The sequence below is a fragment of the Fringilla coelebs genome (genome assembly GCF_963513975.1).
Source record: "Fringilla coelebs genome assembly, chromosome: Z".
Lineage (NCBI taxonomy): Eukaryota > Metazoa > Chordata > Aves > Passeriformes > Fringillidae > Fringilla > Fringilla coelebs.
The window spans coordinates 61,684,064-61,704,875 of NC_140031.1; positions in this window are offsets into that span (position 1 = coordinate 61,684,064).

A 20,812-nucleotide genomic window follows, 5' to 3' on the forward strand; every position below is an offset into this window, starting at 1 on the left:
CCCATCTTAGAATCATAGTCACATAATGGTTTGGGTTGGAAAGAACCTTATAGATTATCTAGTTCTAGTCCCCCTGCCACAGGCAAGAAACCTTTCACTAGACCAGACTAGACAACCTTCTAGGCTTCATACAGGCCTCCTAGAGACAAGATCTCAAAGCCATACACTCAGGAACTGCTCTAAGTGTCCCAGTGGCACAGACAAACCCCAAAACTGCTTCTGTAAAACAGTTGTAACCCACGTACAGATGAAGATGTAGATGGTGAAATTAAAGCACTCAGAAAGAGGTTTGTTTTGAGAGTTTTGAACTTTTAAAGTCCTTGTTAGATCAAGGCACACATAGCATAAGATTTGCCTTTAAAACCATTCTAAAAAACAGTGGTTTTTATCAGATTCCTCCACTCCACTTTTACATTAAGCTTCCCCACCCCTACACACCTTCCTGACACCTCCACTGGGTGGAAGCTAGTGTGTGACCCAGCTGGGCTGTCAAATGCAGAAAGAGTGTAAATGGGTATCAGTGGTATCGGTCCTCCTTTCACTGGTCCACATCCTTTCTGCTGTTGTTGGGAGTACATCTTTCCCAAGTCCAGTATAAGTCAGACAAGGTTTTTCCACTTTCCAAGAAAAGCCCTGACTGCATGTAAAGTGGCAACAATTAAATAGTAATATGTAGGGGGAGGGAAGAAGGAAACCAAAACCGGCCTTTGTTTCTTCTTGATCAGGTCATTCAAGCTATAATAGGCAGTCAAAACTCCACCCAGCAGAAGGACTGGGTACCAACTGGAAAGCCGTTTCTAAAACACGGATATCTGCAAAGCGCATTGCTTCTCTGAGAATGAAGAAAGCTGTTTTATGCAACGTGTCATATATTACAAGATCATTAAGGCAGCCCAAATGGAAGAAGATAAAAAAAACCTGGTTGGACCCAGTGCCTACAGCTGCAGCCATGCACATCCGGTTTCCATGGTAACCAAAGCGAGGTGATATTGCCTCGCATGAGACTGATACCTCCCATGGAAAGCTTGAAGCAAACAGAGGTATGACAGCCAGCTCCTATTCATGGAGAAAATGTACTCCACTCGAGAGCTGATTTACCATTACTGACGTGTTTGAACGCAAGTCTGTCGGTTGCGTACCCTGGCTCCATTTGCCACACCAAAAGTACCCTTTTTCTGGTGGAGGAGGCACATCAAATGTTTTCAGGCTTTTATTTGGTTTTGCTTTTAATATCCCATGTATTCATTGGTGTTGAAAATACTCAAAATCAAATGTCAAGAGTTTTGTGTTTTCATGTATTTCCCTCTTTCTTTCCTTTTATGAATGGAACATAAAAAAATGAAGACTAAAGACTTTTTCCTTTTTTCTTGTTAAATTTCATTTTTCTTTTCCTTTTTTTCTTTTACCAGTCTGTAATTGCTATGAAATACCTTGTGACTGGATGAATACAGACTATCAAACTATGAAAAAAGAGGGGAAAAAAAATCACTTTCCATATTTCTGTCACTTTGAAAATTGGAGAACATTTTAAAAGACACAGAATGGCAGAAAAAAAGAAATTAAAATTAAAGGGAACTTTTGTTCTTTTGATTGTCTTTGTTGCGGTTGGAAATAGAAACAAGTCTGTAGAAATGGTACTTTTTAAAACCTTCAAAAAGTTAAGAAAGGGCTGAATATCATGAAATTCATGTCACCTTGACATTTAAAGTATTTTGTGAATTGGATTTCATTGTTTTCAACCATCACTAGCTACAATATTACTTATGTGAATGCAGTTCTCTCATTTGCGTTTGAAAACGTATGCAAGATTGCTGGGCATTTTCTGAAGTTACAAAAAGACTTTTAATTTGAAATATAGGCCCTTTAATCGTTAAGCTGACAGATTTCTCTTCAGAGAGCAAGTGAGGAGTGCCTGCATACATTATCTGGAATTTATGAAGACCTGACAAGAGACTTACACTTGTCAGAACTCCTCATGAGTAAAGTTTGTTCTTTGTGTCTCCTCAGAAAATTGAATCCTTGTAGAATGCTTTTCCCTCAAGAGAAGACTTCCATGCAACATTGGGCTGGAGCCCCTCTGGCGCAGTTTTCTCCATTGTATTGCATGTGAAAACTCGGGTAGATCTTAGCAACATGCAGCATCTTACTTGTGACCTTTTGCCCAACCAGTGAAAGAATCTAACTGCACAGTCATAAAGCAGCAAGTGGTGAATAAAAATTTGGAAATCTTTTTTTTAATATTGACACTATAAAATCTATACACATCACCTGATACAGGTCTTTCAAATTAATTTTTGATAAATCTTAAGATCAGTCAGTCTCAGCATCCTAAATTACAGAGGTACTTTTACAAATTACTAGACTCATTTCTGGACTCAGTAGCAGTTTTTCTTGAGAGCACCGCAGCAGTGATGTACTTGTTTGAGTGTTACTGAATCCTCTACTCAAACTTGGCTATAGAGGAGAGATTCAGTATGATCACATGCAAAAAATTCTTGATTACATTTTCACTTGAGCAGCAATTTAGGATTAAACAAAAAAACATTGTAGCAGCAATGATGTTATGAGCATAGGACTAGTTCTTGTAGAAGTAGAAGTACTTGTTCTGTCCAAAGACATGTACAGCAACTTCTTTAAGTTGAGAGCATTGGATTATCTTGTTGTGAACAGCTTGTAGACCTCTTTAGACTTGTAATGGGAGCTCACACAAAAGAATGGAATTTGTGCAGCTTGTGCTTCATTAACTCACTGGTAATATTTTGCAGGGTGTAGGTTCTTCTATAGCTGATTGACTGGGGGAAAAAAAATCAATTAGAATATTAATTTTGGTTTAATCTGAATAATTGTTTAAAGGTCACATTTTCCACCAAGAAAGACATCAACAAAGAATGATTCCAGCCTACAAGACAGCTGAAAATTTAGCCAAGTGAAAGTAAAAGAAGTATTTGATTGGGTCCTTGTCTTTTTTTAGCATAGCAGTAAGTATATCTGTATCAAACATACTGTTCATCTCATACCAGGTTTTATAGTGACTATACAAGAGAATTTATTTTTATTACCTTTTGTAAGTCATGATATGAGCGTATAAAATGTCAACTTTGTCAGAATTAGTCTTACAGCACATTTCAAAGTGGAAGCAATTTTAATGGGATTTTTATGCATCTCCATTCAGATGAAATGCAGGTTTTAGAGGGAAAAAAATCAAACCCAAAGATACATGCAATTTGCTTCTGTGCTCTATTTCTTTCTCCAATCTCTCCAAACAATTTTCTTCAACAGGTATTCTGCATGTAAATGGAGATGCTGTCATTGGACATAGAAAGGATCTATTATGTTTAAAATCATACAAGCATCTAAATACTACAAAAAAAAAAAAGGCAAATAAAAGAAAATATATTTAAACATGGAATGTAAAAACATATATTAAGGGAGAGAAAACGTGAATGCATTCCAGTACTAGGTATGATGTCTCTGCTAACTTCCAGACCAATGACAAGTAGAACAACTTGGCATTGTCTTGGCAGGAGTAATTTTATTTTATTTCAGAATTGAGGTATTCATCAAAACCTAATTTTCTAGCCCAACTGCTGGGAACCAGGGGCCTTTTCAGAGCTAGGTCTCCAGTTCTCTAGAAACATCTTACCCTTTCCCACAGCATCTTGATGGGTGTGGTTATTGTTACCCAAGCATCTTCTTCAGCACCTTCCAGCAGACTGGGATCTGGGACGTGTTCTACGTGAGAAAGCCCAGACAGTTTTCTTGCCTACAGCACAGTCTGAGGCAATTTTCCACAGTAGAGTTTATGGTCCTGAGTGAGTACTTGCTCCAGCATGAATATCCATGCCAATATAAACCAAGACACTAAGTATTCCCATTGTCAACAATCAGATAAAAGTCAGAGACTCAGTGTGAAGCTGAGGGGTGGCAGGGGAAAAAAGAATTTGTAGGAAAAACTGTGAGTAGGTTTAGACAAATTCCATTCAGTGTTGCTGCCAATGAAACAGACAATGATGAAGAGCATACTGGCTGAATCGGGATAAAAGCTACCAAAAATATTCAAAGAAGAAAAAGCATTAACTGGATTTTTCTTCTTTAATCCCCTTCCAAAACTTGTTTGGGTGGTCTCTAACAAAACAAGATAACTTCCATTTTTCTGATTGGCATTGTGGGAGCAATCACTCAGGACTGAATAGAAAATTGCTCCATAACCTTGGTGTTAACTGTGGTCTTCCTTTTGCAGAGAACATAGTGCCAGATTACTCAGGGCTACCCTGAGCTTTCATCCAAAATAAAGCCATTAGATATTACCTAAGCTTTCATTCCTACCACCACCCACTCATCGAGCACAAGGTGATGCAGTGCCCATGACATTCAGGGAAACTCATGTTTCTGCTGATGGAAGGGTAACCTTGCAGCTCCTTGCACACATTTCTCCTCCCTCAACATTCATTTGCAGGTGGAGCATTGGAGAAATATCAGAGTGGTACAGGCATAAGAAGCATCAGAGGTAAAAATCCATTACTTTAAGGAATTGAATAGCCATTTTTGACACATGATCAGGCACCAATAGACAAAATAGGTAGTTAGGCAAAAATGTTTATTATGAATCCCAGTTGTGAAGAATTTCCACAAAGTGTGAAATTTTAGGCAGAGAATCTTTCAGAAGTATCTGCTCTGGTCTAAAAGCCTCAATGTGTGGGTCAGAGCCCTCAAAGGGAGGTGAATGCTGCAATTTCTCTGGCAACCACGTGGGCCTCCAAATGCAAATGGGCAGGAAGTCCATTTAGCAGCAGTCCCCAGAGTCTTGGAGGGAGGCAGAACCTCAGGAGGAAAATCAATGTTCTACCTGTGCCCTGACAGTTACAGCAATGGTGGAGGTGACCAGAACAGCATCATTTTCTCCACATGCCATGCTGACATATTTCACCATCAATATGTTCGCTTCAAAAACAAAGTGGTATTTAACAGAGCTGTCAGCAAGTGGAATGCATAAGAAATTTATTGCAGGCACCTAATAAGAGCTCCAGTTTCCAGAAAACTTGAGATTCAAAGGGAGTGGAGCTGACAGAAACTTCTGCAAAGACATTTTACAGAAGAGGGAAGGGGCAATAGCTGAGACCATGGACCTTCCTAGATTTGCTTTGGCACAGATTGGCTCTTGATGTCTTCCTTTTCCCTGTGTACAGAGGCTGTGCAAAATGCTTTCCTCCTGTGAAAAATACTCAAAGGAAGATAGGACCTACTGTGGGGGAAAGTGGAAACAAATTCTTCTGTGTTCATTGCATTCCTAATAGGAACAATCCACTCTTACTCAAATATTCAAGCCTTTCTCTGTCCTGGCTGTTTGCCATGTGGCAGCCCCATTCATTTAAACATTAAAAGGTAGTGTTGCTCAACTTGTCTTTTACAAGTGCCACTTTGACAAATGCTTTCGATAAGCCTTAAAAATACTGAAATAGCACATGGAATGATGACAAAGTCCATACCCCTGACCAACATGGTAAAAACCACTGCTGAAAATCACAGTGTTTCTTTAGATTTACAAACACTGAAACAAAGGTAAAACCTACTAAATACACATGCATTCTAGGTTTGTATAGGTCCAGCCCATATAATTAACTGCTTTATTTGTAAAAAATGTTTATGCAATTCACCAGACGGGAAAATCTTCTGTTTAAGTTAAAATACCTTCAATATTGCACAGGTCAGTTTCCAGAAGAACGGCAATTGTGGTTTTGGGTTCACCATGTTTCAATATTACTCTTTCAATAAGTAATGGTGAAATGTTTGCTAGTGGCTAGTAGTAAAACCTATTATAAAAATACATTGTCCTTGCCAACAAGTAGATCTCAGATACCGTGACCCATGCCTCTGTTTCACACTGCCCCTCTGGACAAATTTGCAGGTAGCAGTAAAAAGTGGAACTCAATTGAACAAAACATTCGGGTGCCACAGATTTGAAAGCAGCAGGAACAGAAGGCAATAAAATGAGCTTTGATAAATGAAAAAGCCTGCACTCAGAGAGAAATACGAACAAGCACCTGACGACACAGAGATAACCCAGCAGCCAAAACTGGCACATTAAAACAGACCTACTGTTTTTCTCAGTCATATCCTCATACTTGCAAGTGACTCTGAGAAGGCAGATTAGAGAAAAAGATACAGGTGAAAATTCAAAGTAAACTGGAACGCTACCAGGGATTTCAGAGTTGGCAAAAAGGGTCCAGGCTAAGATTCTTTGCCCTATAGAAGATATTCCTTATGAAAAATGAAAATTGAAGGCATAAACATAATACATATTAAGAATTTTTCTTGACTAGAAAGTGAATATTTTAATGAATTTAAGTATAACTTGAAATCATAGCCTAGGATTTCAGATTTCAAGGGGGAAAAAATCAAATTTTTTCACAAGAATTTTTTAAACATTTCAGGGAAGCTCCAGAGATATTAAAAAAATTTTACCTTTTACTTACTTTACTGGCAGACTTTCATTTAAGAATTATCTTAATTTCAAGGGTCTTTTTTAAAAGTGCTTTATGTTGTATGATATAATTCAGAACAGTGTGTTTAAGGGACTGGAACAGTAGTCTGCAACAGTCTCCCTAGAGATTTTCAAGGTATCTTCCCTTTTTTTTTTTTTTCTGAACCAAAATCAAATAAGATTTTCCAAAAAAACAGAGTACAGAGTACACTTGCAGTGAAAGAAAGACATTAAAATCTCCAGCATTTAAAAGGGGAGGGGAAAGGAGATTTCTATGCATGTTTCCCTCTTCTGACCCAGATGTCATCCTGCCTCACTTCTGAAGAACCTCCTACACTCTTTAAGAATAGAGAAGCTGGTTCCACAGCTAGGCTCAATTGCTCTTATTTTCAAGGTAAATGCAGCTGAAGTTTTTGAACCCTTTCTGATCTCTCTGTAGACAGAAACATGTATCTTAAACAGATGCATGCAAACAAACCCAGGAACCTTCCCTAGAGATATGTGCATGAAAGAACTAGAGGTTACCCACAATAATGAGTTTTAATACTTTTCATACCCAGTAATGCTGCCATATGAACTTGTACAAAACACAGTTCTCTTCCCACTAGTCTTTTGTGTAAGAAAGAAAAAATCCTAAAAACCTTTCATTATCAACTCCACAATAAAGTCAGAAGAAACGTGGAAAGACAGTTTTCCAAACCTCTGCTAGGTAATTAAACATAAGCTTGGTTATACAGCAAGTATTCTGAATTTACACAAAATCCTATGAAATCAAAATAAGAGCTAGCCTGCACATGTTTATTTAAATTACCTCACCTCAGGTAAATTTAAAGTGCTTAATCTAAATATATATGTACTGCCATTTTAGATATTAAACTGCTGAATAGTCCACACTGACAAAGCTAGAAAAAGTATAAATGGGACTAAAAGCCTGAACAATATTAAACCATTCGTTTATCAGCAAGGATGTAAGAAATGAATATTCATGCACTAGATAATATTTTTATGAATAGATGAATAGGTGGAGATAGGTGCTTGCTTTTGAATTTAATTTTCAGTCTTTCTTAAATGAAAGAATAAATCATATCAATGCAGACTGCTTAGAATGGATTTTACTTGAATTTGAATAGCTGCAAAAATTGACATATTAAGTAAGGTTCACTTTATAAAATGGGTAGTTGAATGGGTAGTTGAATAAAGGAACCTTTAATTTGAAATTTAACCTTTTAAAAAATACATATAATAAAAGTAATTTAGGGCAATACCTTCGTTTAGGTTGTGTGCTGTTTGTCTAGGAATCTCTTTTGGAGGATTTTTCTTTTTTATTTTCCCTCTGTTATTTGTAGAATATTAATAAAACCAGTGTAATATCAGTAATACCAATAAAAATAACAATCTACAATCAAATAACAAAAGCTAATCTAGGGTCTAGCCTTGGAAGTTTTCCTAAATTTGCAGTTACCTTTTCTGTATTTTTTTTAATAATTTTTGGGTGATAGGAAAAGGAAAAGTTGCATATAAAGGAGATAGGAAATGTTACCACATAGTCTACCCCAAGCATATTTTCATCATAGTGAATAAAGAGAAAAAGAAATGAAGGTTTGTTTTTCTGACTTCTTAAATTTATAGTTAATGCATCAGGACCTGACACATAATAAACCAAATACTTTTAAACAGAGGATGCCTGGATTTAAGTAATAGATTTTTTTTAACATGTATCTATTTCTTTAGATAAATAATCTCAGGGAAGTACTGGCAGAAGGGGACCTGCTAATCACAAAGAATATAAATAAGAGTTAAATAGTTCATAAGTAAGAGTTAAATATCTCACTCCTTGTAATGACTTTCAGGGTAGAGAAAAGGGAATGGAACTCAGTAAGTCAAACAAGAGAATGGATCCTGAAGATGTGTGGGAAAGATTGAGAGAAGATTATTTGCAAAATTTGGGTGCAAGTATAAGGTTTGGGAAGGACAAACTACAAGAAAAAACCTTTGCTGCCTTTTGAACTGCTCTGAGATTTCCATCAATAGTAATGATAAGAACTAAGTTACTCTGTTGATGACACCCAGTACATTAAGGCAGGCAAGGAACAGAAGGCTGATCTCTTACTGTAGTTGACATTATTCCACTTCCAATCTTTGTGTGCTTTTAAGACTGTATATTTTCATGCCAGATGTTCCTTATCAAATTGCATGGCACTGTGTTCAATGGGCTTTAAGTTCACTTAACTTCTCAGGTGAACATCACAGTCCTGGTCATCAGGTATGTGTCTGTGCCAATGTTCTGATTTGCCTTCACAAGAAACCTAAATATGGGAGAAACAAAGGTTCTGCTAAGCCTCACCAGTAACCTGTTTGCCCTGGATAGCTAGGATTATGGCTGGAAAGAGCATCACCAATGACAAAATCACTTGGGATTTTGGTCCAGCTGTGACACTATTGAACAAATATTGCTATGCAACTAAAATAAAAATAACCAAAACATTTTTCAAGGAGCTTACTTTCTTTGCATGTCAACATCATACTAAACCACTTGTGACTGTGCAAGATTTAGGCTGAGTCACATCCTCTTTACGCATGGGTTGACATTTACCTCGCTGACATTTATCTGGGCAATGCCTGCCCCACTCATAAAAGAAGCCCTTAGTTATTGAATATTTGTGGCTATTTACTGTTGTAAGAACAGGTAACTCTCAGAAGAAGCTCATTTCCAGATTGCACTTTATCTTCATGTGCCAATACTTCAATTTTCATACTTCATGACCTAGATTTTATTTAAAATATGCCATGGTAGTTTTTCCTGATCTGATTTGTGTCTTTTAGGTAACACATCCTCAAGTGGTCTTTTTTTATAGAAAAGTCACTCTTATGTGTAACATGAAAGACAACTACCTACATCTTCATATCTTCTGTTAGATGTATACCCTACACCAACACAGAGCTAGGGATCCTTGTTCACATGCACTTTTATATGTTACCTGCACAGTTTTTTGACAGTCTCAATTCATTCTCACTTGGAATGCTTCATTGCCTTCAGCAGCCACCCCTGGCTTTTTAAGGCAGACAGATAAGTGTTATTTTTCTGTTGAGTTTAAACTTCGCTCTTCTAACTGCATCATGAGAAGGAGCTTTGCAATCATTATCAGCAGTCATAACTGCTGCAGGAAAGCACTGGAACCCTGCAAGCAAGAGACAAATTTTGCTGCAGGAGTCTGACCCTAAATCTTTCTGAATTACAAGCACTGCATTTACCGTGTTCCCATAGACACCATTTAGTTCCTTTTGGGAGAATTGGGCCAGCCACACACCTCCCACCAAGCTCCTCCACAAGGAGGAATAGGAAATATTCTCCTATCAGAAAGATCCTGTCTTGGAATTAAATCCTAGATGAAGGACGAAAAGGGGCACTAGGGTTTGAGAAAGTTGTACATTTAGGTCACTTTGAGAAGTGAAATTTAAAGGCCATGCTCAACTACCTATAAATCTGGGAGTATTTTTACTTTTCAGGTTTGAATCTTTAAGAAGAAGAAATTGAGAAAGCACAAGGATAATATATGATGAAAAATTATGTTTACCACTGAGACCAGCAGACACATTTCAGAGAAGAGAATAGAAACCACAGTGCTGCAACAGAATCATTTACCTCTCCTCTTCTGTGCTTGCTTATTGTTCCTAAGTCCTGCACATTGTCTTCAAGCAGTACATTCTGCCTACACTGTCTCCTACCAGCCTCCTGCACGACTGACAGGCTGATCAGTTAGGGCACCAGAGCACAGATCTTGAAGCAATACCTTGAGACCTGCATTCCTCTCAGGCCACCTACCTGTTTCCCCCCATGGAGATCCAAATTAACCCCAGACTTGGTAAGCTTAGCTTTATTTAATTATGCGAGTGAAGTCAAGTTTCCCACTGGAGAGGGGAGAGATATCTACAATCTTATCTTGTGAAGGGAGAAACTAAGACAGACCCAGTCAGTGTATCTGAGATTACTTCTGACTTCATGTCTCCAGTTTTCACCCACAATCACCCTTCAGTGCTTCAGGCCAAGCAGGGGCACCCCCAGAAATATTCTGAATAATTAGCTATGCACCACATCCTTCTAATGACAATCTACCAACAATCTACCAGCAATATATTTTATAACTTCAGAACAAAACAAAAAAACTGTAGGAGCTACATAACAAAGCTAATTAATTTATTAATTTGTCTGTGGTCTGAAGACATACACTAAGAAGATAGCTGGGTTATGCTATTATTCTTAGATTTACAATTAAAATGTATAAAATAATGGCCACTTCCCATAACATAATGCAGAATGGTGTTTTGTATGAAGTAACTGCCATGTAACTAGTCTGTACTAGTCATTAAGTCTGATAAGATACAAGCCTCTTTTGCTACTGCTCAGTCCTCACAGCTAACCTGAGATACAGCATGCAAATATTAATTAAGGGACATACATTTGCCCAGGAGCTGCAGCAGAGACTGCTGAAGCTGCAGCACTTGCAAGTGGACCTGGAAGAATCTTTCAATGACAGCACAAAATATTGACCAGCTTTATTTACAACAGTTTTTACTCATTCATTACCTCCTCAAGGAAATACTAAAGAATAGACATTTAGTGCACACAAGGCCACAAATTCTTCCTGCAAGCAAAACAGAGACCAGTTATACATAGCTGAGCAAACCTGCAAGCCAAGAGAGGCAGTGGCCATTACTGGAGGAATTTGGAAAAGACAAACAAGCTTAACTCCTTTTTCCCTGCATCAGTCAAGACCACTGTCTGACAGTGTCCCATACCAGAAAATCTCATTATACCAGCTAGACATGCCAATGCATTTCATGTACAACCAATGCAGAAGGAGAATTGTTACTGTCGCCTGCTTCATGCATTTCTGGCAAAATACAGCCATAATTTCTGTAAAGCACAGGATTATTTTGAGTGCCACAAAGAGTTTAATAGTCTCTTTAAAATCTGATCTACTACTTCGAAAATTTAACCATAGTCACTAGACCTCAGCAAAGTGGATCAATTTATGTAGAAATGTTGAAATTTTCCTCTTTAAGTGATGTTAGTTAGAATCCCAGGTAGAGCTGTCTTGCATCAAAGTACTTTTATGTCTTTGCAAGTCTTTTGGAGGCTTTTTCTTAAATTATAAGCTGCAACCCAAATTGCTTGGGGAAAACATAAAACTCAAGATGAATTTGACCTGAAATTAATCTAAGCCTTGTTAGGTCTGCTTATATGCTCTGTGACAGACAAACCATAGTAGGAAGTTCTCTGATTTCATCTGTCTACAAGCTTCAGTGGACATATAACTTCTTACAGTCACAAAATAAAAAAAACCCTTTACAAACACAAACCTTAAGCAGTTTCAGCCTAGTCCTCATTTAATGGGGTTGATACCTAGAAAACATTGATTTGAGTATCTCCTATTTCTGTCAAAAAATAATAGCTAGTCTTTGAAACCGTCTGATTTTTTTCATTTGAAAGCTTTTGTGGAACTTTATATTTTATATCAGATAACACCCCAGATTTTCTCTCAGCAGAAAACCTGGAGGAGAGGTACTCACCACACTGCTCACTGATGCCAGAATCAAATGATGAATAAAGCTTGTACCACAAATGACAGAGCCATTCACATTCATTTGCCTTATGCTGGGAATATCTGCCTGAATTTGCATTTTCAAATTAATGTGCTATTGTTTGTACATCATTTGTTATTGATGTCATCTTGTAAAACATAACAGTGATTCTCAGATAGGACAAATGCAGATGTACTGTATTTCATTTTTAATTCTACTTACACTCTCAAAAATTCAGTGTCTGGGCAGGTTAACCTTATATATTTTACAATAAAATTTTACACTAAACCAAGAAATACATCCTCACAGCTGAAAAAAAGTAGTGGGTTAGAGGTGTACTCATAAATCAAGACTCAGTTCACATTAGCAGTGCAGAAGGGTGCCTGAGAAATATGACATGGCCACCTAAGTTACTTGCACAGTTTGTTAAAAGACAGCCTCAAGCACACATTTAAAGCTGCTATGCTGAAATACAAGCCAACACTTAAGGCTTTCTTGGCAGTTAATCAAACCAGGGAGAGAAGTGAAATAGGTAAAAGACTGGACACCAAGGAAAGAGCAGATTGGAAGACAAAGAGGTTAAAGAGGACTTGCCTACTATTAACACAGGTTACAGTCATTTGTCTCTCCAACCCCACTGCCTTCCTAAATAATGAGAAATATTAAGGTGGCTTTGTATCAATAATTCTTTGATTAAGGAATTCCATTTCTGAAATGAAAAAAAAGCAATTAGTAAAACCAAGAAAAATAAATTCTTTGGGTTTTTGAGGTTTTTTTTATTTCTCACACTTTTTCATACCTGCAAAGTTCAATAAAAGCATAGAGCATGGATTCATGGGTTGTAAAACCTGAAGGGAGTATTGAAATTGTAACGTAATGTATGTAATCCCACAGAGACTTTGCAGTGGGAGATGCATATAAAAGGAGTTAGTAAACTGAACCAGATACCTCCAATCCTCACTGGGTACCAAACTGAGCTACTTTGAGGAATTAAACTTAAATCAAACTAGCTATAGGAACAAACTAGCCATAAGACCATTAAATTATGGAACACTTCGGGTCGGAAGGGACGCCCCCCAACATCATCTAGTTCCAAGCCATAGATGTGGCACCTCACACTTTGACCAGGTAGACCCATCCAGCCTGGCCTTGAACCATCTGTGGAACACGCATCCACAACGTCTCTGGGAAACCTGTTCATGTGCCTCACGGCACAGGAAAGAATTCCTTCCGAATACCTCATCTAAACCTTCTCTCTTTCAGTTTAATGACATTGCCTTTTGTCCTCTCACTACATTCTCTTGTCACAACTCCCTCTCTGGCTGTCCCCACAATACACTACACAGTGCAGGAGTATGGGAAGGGGCCATCCTCAAGAAGAAGAAGAGCTGGGATGACCTGGTTTTAAAAACAGAGTCTCATGGGTGCAGTATTGCATGCAATGGGAGTGGTAGCTCCTTAACTATTGTTTTAATCCTATGAATCTGTAATCCATCCCTTCAAAAAGTATCTTGGAGGTCTCCACTAAACCTGTCATGGCCCATCTTTGGTCAGTGCCTCAAGGGACCCACACAACTTGTAAAGAGAGGCATGTGTTGGCCAAAGCCTGTGGAGGGCAGGGTGTGTGTGCAGCTCTGTGTGCATACATGGGACTGCACTGGTGGGGTTAGATTAGACCTTCTTGTCATTTACCATAGAAGGGTCTTTGCAAATTTGTATGTGTTTCCTTTGCTTTTATAAGTGTTTGTTATTGTAGTTCATCTGTTGTGTTTCTGATATTGATCCTCAATGTATAATTCACTTAGTTGCTGATTAATTTTGTCCCACTAATACATCAACAAATCACAGCAACTTGGAGTTAGTGTTTTCTACTCAGCATTTCTTTCCATGTGATACTTCAATGCCGCTATGTTAATTGATCACAATGGAAGGTTTTACTCTTTGCCAGTATAAAGACAGAGAAATTCTAACATCTACTTCTTTGCCATCTTCTGCACATGAAACAAAACAGAAATAAAAACCAAAAATGCTTGTATACTAATTTACAAATATTATTTCTAGACATCACTCATACAAATAAATCCTCATCATTAACAAACAGATGTTAATCTGAACAGAACAAAGACTGCAGATCTGCTCTCATTAGCTCTCAAGCCATATTCAGAGATGACGGGTCTAGGATTTTCTTGGGTATTGCTCTCCAACAAATATTTTTAAATATTTATAACACAAAAGTAAGAAAAATAATTCTGTATTATTCTTATGGATTTCTAGTTACTTTTTCAGGAGAAAAAAGTTCTTCTCCTCCAAATCAGACAAGGCTGGAAGTGTTGTAATTCTCTTCCCTTGACCACTTCACAGAATAAGTGGTGGTTTATGTGTTGATGAGGTTTCACAAGCAGGAATGAGCTTTCTGACCTATCCCAATCGAAGTTTGTGAAAGGAAAATGCTTCCCATGAACTGTTAAAGAGTAACATCTGCTTCCACATGTGACTTCAATATCTATGTGATTACAGTTGCTCTTTTTAACAGTGCTTGTAATAATTCTGAAACCAGCATTTTTAAGCTCCATTTCTAGGCATCCACTATTGCCATTTATCTAGCAAACTTCTTTTCTTATCACTATTTCCAGTCCTTCTGCACTGCTGGTGCTTACACAGCTGGATTCAGACAGCATCTTTATACACAGCATAAAAGCTCTCAAAAGACCATGAAGGAAAGATTTTAAAGCAGTGAAATAATAACTGGAATGAGTTTCAGAAGGTCCAGAAGGACAAGAAAGTGAAAAGATAGCCCTATCATCAGAATTCCAAGACCATATGCAATGGGATGATTTCAACTGGTATATCAGACTGGGTTTTACTGCAGTTGGGTCAAAAGTAAAATTCAAACAAGCAAATCTGAAAATAATACAGAGACATATAAAGGGAGAAGCTATGAAAACTTGGTGAACATTCTCCAAGTCTACTTTTTTCCAGAATTTGCCAACAGTAAGAAGATCCTTTTTTGAAGCTGGTGCAAGATAGAAAGTCATTGAGGAAGATGTTAAACCTGCTAATTGACAAGACCATCCCCCTGACTGCTGATTTCTAAGCCTTCTGGCATTTTGTAACACATGGTTAGCCAGCAGAAAAAGCTGACTGATAGCTGTGCTATCATCCTTGCTGATATTTTTTTCTTCCTTTTGTGAAGATTCCAGGTAGTATATACAATTCACATCTTCTATGACAAAGAATATCAGATTCTTCTGAGTGCTGCAATGCTCCCCATCAAAAAAGAAAGAAAATTAACTTAACTAAAGAGTTAAGGCTGGTTTTTGATCTTCTCTTCATCGCTTTTGTACCACCCTGGCCTTCACTGGCCTCCACTGGTTTGAGTGAAATCTCAGTTGAGCAACAAAAAAGGAATGCAATGGAGGGAGCCTGGCAGGAGCTGGAGGCACAAAATGCAAAGATCATGGGTTGAGATAACAATTTGCTCTAAACAGAAATGAAGTAACAAAAAGCCTGACCCAACTCACAGCCAGTGGCTCTCCACTCCAACCACTCCAAGCGTCACACTTGCTCCACTGCAAGGAGCACAGGGAAGAGAAAACTGAAGATCTGTGGGCTCCCACCACACACCAGCAGTCCTAGATGGCAAAAGTGGTTGTGATTGCATTCAGGTGAACACCCCTGACACAAAAAAATAGTTGCACTCTTGCACTTCAGTTAACCCCTGATTGCTTGAAACATGACCAAAGGAGTCCTCTTTTTCATCAGACCTGGGCATGAGGACATATTCTGAAGGGGGAGACAAGTGGTCTCTCCCTTCAGAAATTTCCTTCTCCAGTGGTGAAGGAAATTTACCCAGCTCTCACTCAGTATGGATGAGAGGCCAGGGAGGAAAGTCATGTCTTATGCTGCCATCACCAGGCTTCATGGCTAGGAGGATGGTTGTTATTCTTCCCTTTTGATCACAGCTCCAAAGGTCAAGCCCAGCTGCATTTTCAGAACCCACTGCAGGTGCTTTCATTGCACAGCACAGCACAACACTCTAATCCCCAGATGTGCTCTCCTTTAAAGGCCAAAGATTTGCAGCAATGTTTTTCATATCCTCTAGAGATCTTTTCACTGAGTGGCAAAAGCAGTTGTCAGCACTACCTTCCCCTGGGATAGCCGTCCAGGTCCCAGCCCTGTCTCTTTCCTTGTTCCTACATATCATCCAAAAAGTCAGCATTTTCCATTGGTCCCCAGTCTAACATGTCTCTTCTTCCTGCACCTAGAGTAGCTATTTTTGATTTTTGCATAATGATCAGCTAATTCAGGAGTTTCAGCTTTACATTATATTTGCTACTATCTGACCCCTATCCTGTCTGCTGTTATTCCTTTGAATTTCTGAAGTACTATAAGCCTTTTCATTAGTTCTTACAATATTGTCCTTTTCCTTTTTGTTCACCATCTTTTTCTCTGTTGCTGCAGCTCCAGAATTTCTTTCTGGGCTGCTAATTGACCTAGCTTTTTTAATGAATAGGCCAATTTTAAGGACTTTTCTTAATCCATTCTGATTCCAGCCACTGATTTTTCTGATGTTCAGCACAAACAAGCACAAAATATTTCAGCAGCCTCCCACAATAATCCTAATAATAACAGGCATTCATCCTTAGGTTTCACTTCATAACACCTACAATATTCTGAGAACCTCTATTATATATTATCCATTGTTCTGTGAAATAAATGGGCACTCTTCTTTCACAGGGAAGTGACTAAAAACCCATTTGTTTTCTACAGCATAACTCTACCTTTTTAACATTCCCATTTTCTATCTTCCCTGCATAGAGCCTGTTTCTCTTTTGTTCTACTCTTAAACACTGCATATAATAATATTCACAACCAGTCACACAAACTGCAGATTATTTCTGCAAATCCAATAGGAGTATTCTGAATGATTGCTTCATGGAAGAAAAAGAACCCAAAAAGTCTGGTTTATCCCTGCTCTCCTCTCCAGTAGAATTTTAAAATTAAAATTAAAATAACAAGGTACCTTTTAGAGAAACGTGGGGTAGGAAAAGTGTTAAAAAACACTTCTCTTTGCCCTATAAATTCATTAAAAGGAACCATAAAATAAAAAACCATAATTGTTTCTCCATTCATACCTGGATAATCCATTCATTTCTTTGAAGGTTTAAATGACAAAAAAAAATTTTTTTAAATTTCCAAAACCTTTTTTTTTCCTAACAAGGTACTTAAATACCTAAGCTGTTTATAATAACTCATTCTCATATAAGTCCTTCACAGCTAGCAAACTAGTGCCATAACCAGGAGGCCAGCCTTGCAGTGGAACACCACTGACCCTGGGACTGCTCTTTCATGCTCCCCAGTGACTTTCCCTTTTCTTGCCTTCTTATAACTCTCCAGACCCATATTCCCACATTTAACTCTTTTCCCTTTGCACCTTTTTTTCCTGCAAATTATTTCATACTTATAATGATTCAGTTTGAGGTGGGTGGTTGTTTCCTTTAAATCTTTATCAGTCAAGATGGTTAGAAGAACACTTTTGTGTATCCCAACAGAGACACTGCCTGAATTTTTTTCCATAACCAGGACACTAAGACACTGTCAGAAACAGTAATTTAAATTCTGAGGGAATTTACCAGAAAAATTTAGGACCTCAAGCAGCAGAAGAATAAGGTATTTATATCCTAAACTTGGAGCTACATGCTGTCAAGGTGTCATTTGAGTTGTGAGTTTTGTCCCACCCTTTTTGCATAACTGGCCATTAAGCTTCAGGAGCTCAAGGTGTTAAATTCTCTCATGTTCATATGACATTGACACAAGGTGGAAACTTGATTGCCTGAAAGTCAGCAGAAATTTGCAATAAACCTTGTTTTTCCCTTCATTAATACAGTTTTAGAAAGACAAATCAAGGCAAGAAGGAAGAAAATTCTGACTATTTTACTTGGAGGGTATTGCAAATTATCTCTTATCTCAATTTCTGCTACAGAGACCTGGCAGTGTCGTAATGCATTCAGAAAAGAAAAGATTACCAAGGCATCTGTGTAATTAAGAGTGATGGTCTTATATTGCAGGAGGGCTACTATCCCAGCCAGTTTTCTAAAGACAGGATTGGGAGTGCAGCTCTGTGTTTGTTTACCCAATGAACATCTGCACAGAAATCTGATAACATGGGTTGCCAGGAATTCTTACTGGATGGGAGCTGAAATATTTAGCAGTTTGATCAGTCTGTTTCTCTGCCCCAAGGAGTATATGAAAGGGTGTCAGTTCTTGTTATTTCAGCCACAGTACTTTTATATCCTTATCTAGGTGCTGATTTGGCAGTTCAGATAAACTTATACATACCTAAAATGGGACTCTGAGAATCTTCTTGTTTACTGATGTTAGAGAGTAAAGGCAAAAACGCTCTTCCACAAGACCCACTGGCAATGTTGCTACAGAATTTAATTGAAAGAAAAACAAAAACTCTCTTCGGACATTCTGTGTGCCCTTACATTACCTAGATCAATGGTGATTGTTTTCTGACTAAGGTCACTGAGAAGGGTCTTCATACACCAAAAGGTCATTTGCTTATTCAAGTGCCTGTGTAGTTTTTGTAGATTAATCCAGAAAAAACACCACTTGTAGCTTCTTTGTTTTTCTCAGAACCAAACAGGAATAATTTGGACCTTTTCAGACAAATTTCACGCATGTATCTGTGTGTGCAGCTGCATTGAAATCTTGACTAGCAAGTCACTGTATCTAAACATATCTCAGAAAGAAACCTGTAAGGATATGGGTAGGATTCAGGGCACTACCACAAGAGTCAGGCAAGAAAGTAGATCATATTACCAGAAGTGCTGTGAGTGGGCCTGGATCTTCTCCTGCTATCAGCACATGGGTTCTGGGCCACTCAAAATGACTCAAGACTGCAGAAAATGTTATCTTGGGCAGAGAAAACACCACGCTAGCAATCTTAGGAATCAAGCAATGCAGAATGAGCCTTCTTTTACATACTATTGATGTGGCTTCCCTACAATGTCCTGGCTGTGACTGTTACTCTCTGCTGGCAGTTTCCTTGTTCTTGAAATCCAAAACCAACCTTCCTCCCTCCCTCCCTCCCTCCCTCCCTTCCTTCCTTCCTTCCTTCCTTCCTTCCTTCCTTCCTTCCTTCCTTCCTTCCTTCCTTCCTTCCTTCCTTCCTTCCTTCCTTCCTTCCTTCCTTCCTTCCTTCCTTCCTTCCTTCCTTCCTTCCTTCCTTCCTTCCTTCCTTCCTTCCTTCCTTCCTTCCTTCCTTCCTTCCTTCCTTCCTTCCTTCCTTCCTTCCTTCCTTCCTTCCTTCCTTCCTTCCTTCCTTCCTTCCCTCCCTCCCTCCCTCAGTCCCTCCCTCAAAATATGCATCTCTGATCCAAAAAACTGCATAGTTTGAAACTTCTAATTCAAAATGAGGCATTTCAATGAGTAGGAGCAATGCCTGCTGATGCAGCATCAGGATTAAAAGTGATCAAGTGCTCACCAAACATCATCTTGCTCAAGACCAGTGCAAACACCTGAAAATGCTCTGTGTTTCTGAGCGGAAAAAGATTTATGCCTTCTTAAGAGGCCATGTTAAAGAAAATGAAATTGTTTTAGATGGATAGCTTGGTACAGATATAGCTCCTCTCTTCATTTTTCCAGGTTTGGATACATGTGGCCCCACTAAGTCTGTGTCATGGCTGTTCATTTGCTCTGATATAGTAAGAACATTCTTTTATTCAAAATAATTCATACTGTTAAACAAAACACTGTATAAGGTGCTACAGGAGGTGATCTCACAGAGCAGAGATAAGATGGTTTAATGTGCAAAGCAATCCCTTTCCTTTCAGTGCTACAGAAAAATGTGCACACACAGAGAGGCAAAGATCTGCAGCTTACTTAAGACTTCCATCTACAGGCTTTTACGATGTTGGAATGTTATTCTTCTCTTTAACCAAAAACCCCTCACCTGGGATCGTGACCATTTCCCACCTCTGCTGTAGAAGGAGATCCTTCCTTGGCTCCCCAGTGCCAATTAGAGTCTTTCAGCTTTGTGGACAGATCAACAACAGTCAGGAATTGCAAGCCTCTTAACTGCCTGCAACAGCAGTCTCCAGACCCTCCTTTTCTCTTTAAATGCACAAACATGAAAGCTAATGGAGAGATGGTGGTGAAATTGCTGTGTCGTTTGCAGCTTACTATTGTATCTGAAAATGTCTTTCACCCTTTATGTACCTTTTTATAAATCAGTGTAAGTACTCTCTAGCGAGGAATGTATGTGTACTATCACAAAATACAGATATTGTCAGAGGAAAGAGCAATGGAGTAAAATAGTTGCATTTTTCTGTTTTATGGAGCTTTTCCTTGCCTATCTTGAGGTCATTTCTTCCCAATCTGGAATACCTAAGTATAAATAAAAAGGAAAAAAAAAATAAAAAAGATCCCTGTAAAATTGTTTCTTAGAAATCATCACCCAAATACAGATGACTACAAAGTCCTCTCTTTTGTCTTTCAGGAAAAGCAAGGTAATAAGTACACCATGTCTTTCTGCTTCCTTATACTATAGAAAAATCTATAACCAAAAGCAGTCAAAATCTGGTTAAACTGTGGAGAAAATCTGTCCAGGAACAGGTTACTATATTTGCAAAGATTGCTTGAAGACCTTCCTTACCTTCCACACTCCTAAACAGAATAGAGAAAGGCATCTGCTTAAAATCCTGCATCATAGGTACCTGAAACTCAAGATCTCAGCTGAGACTC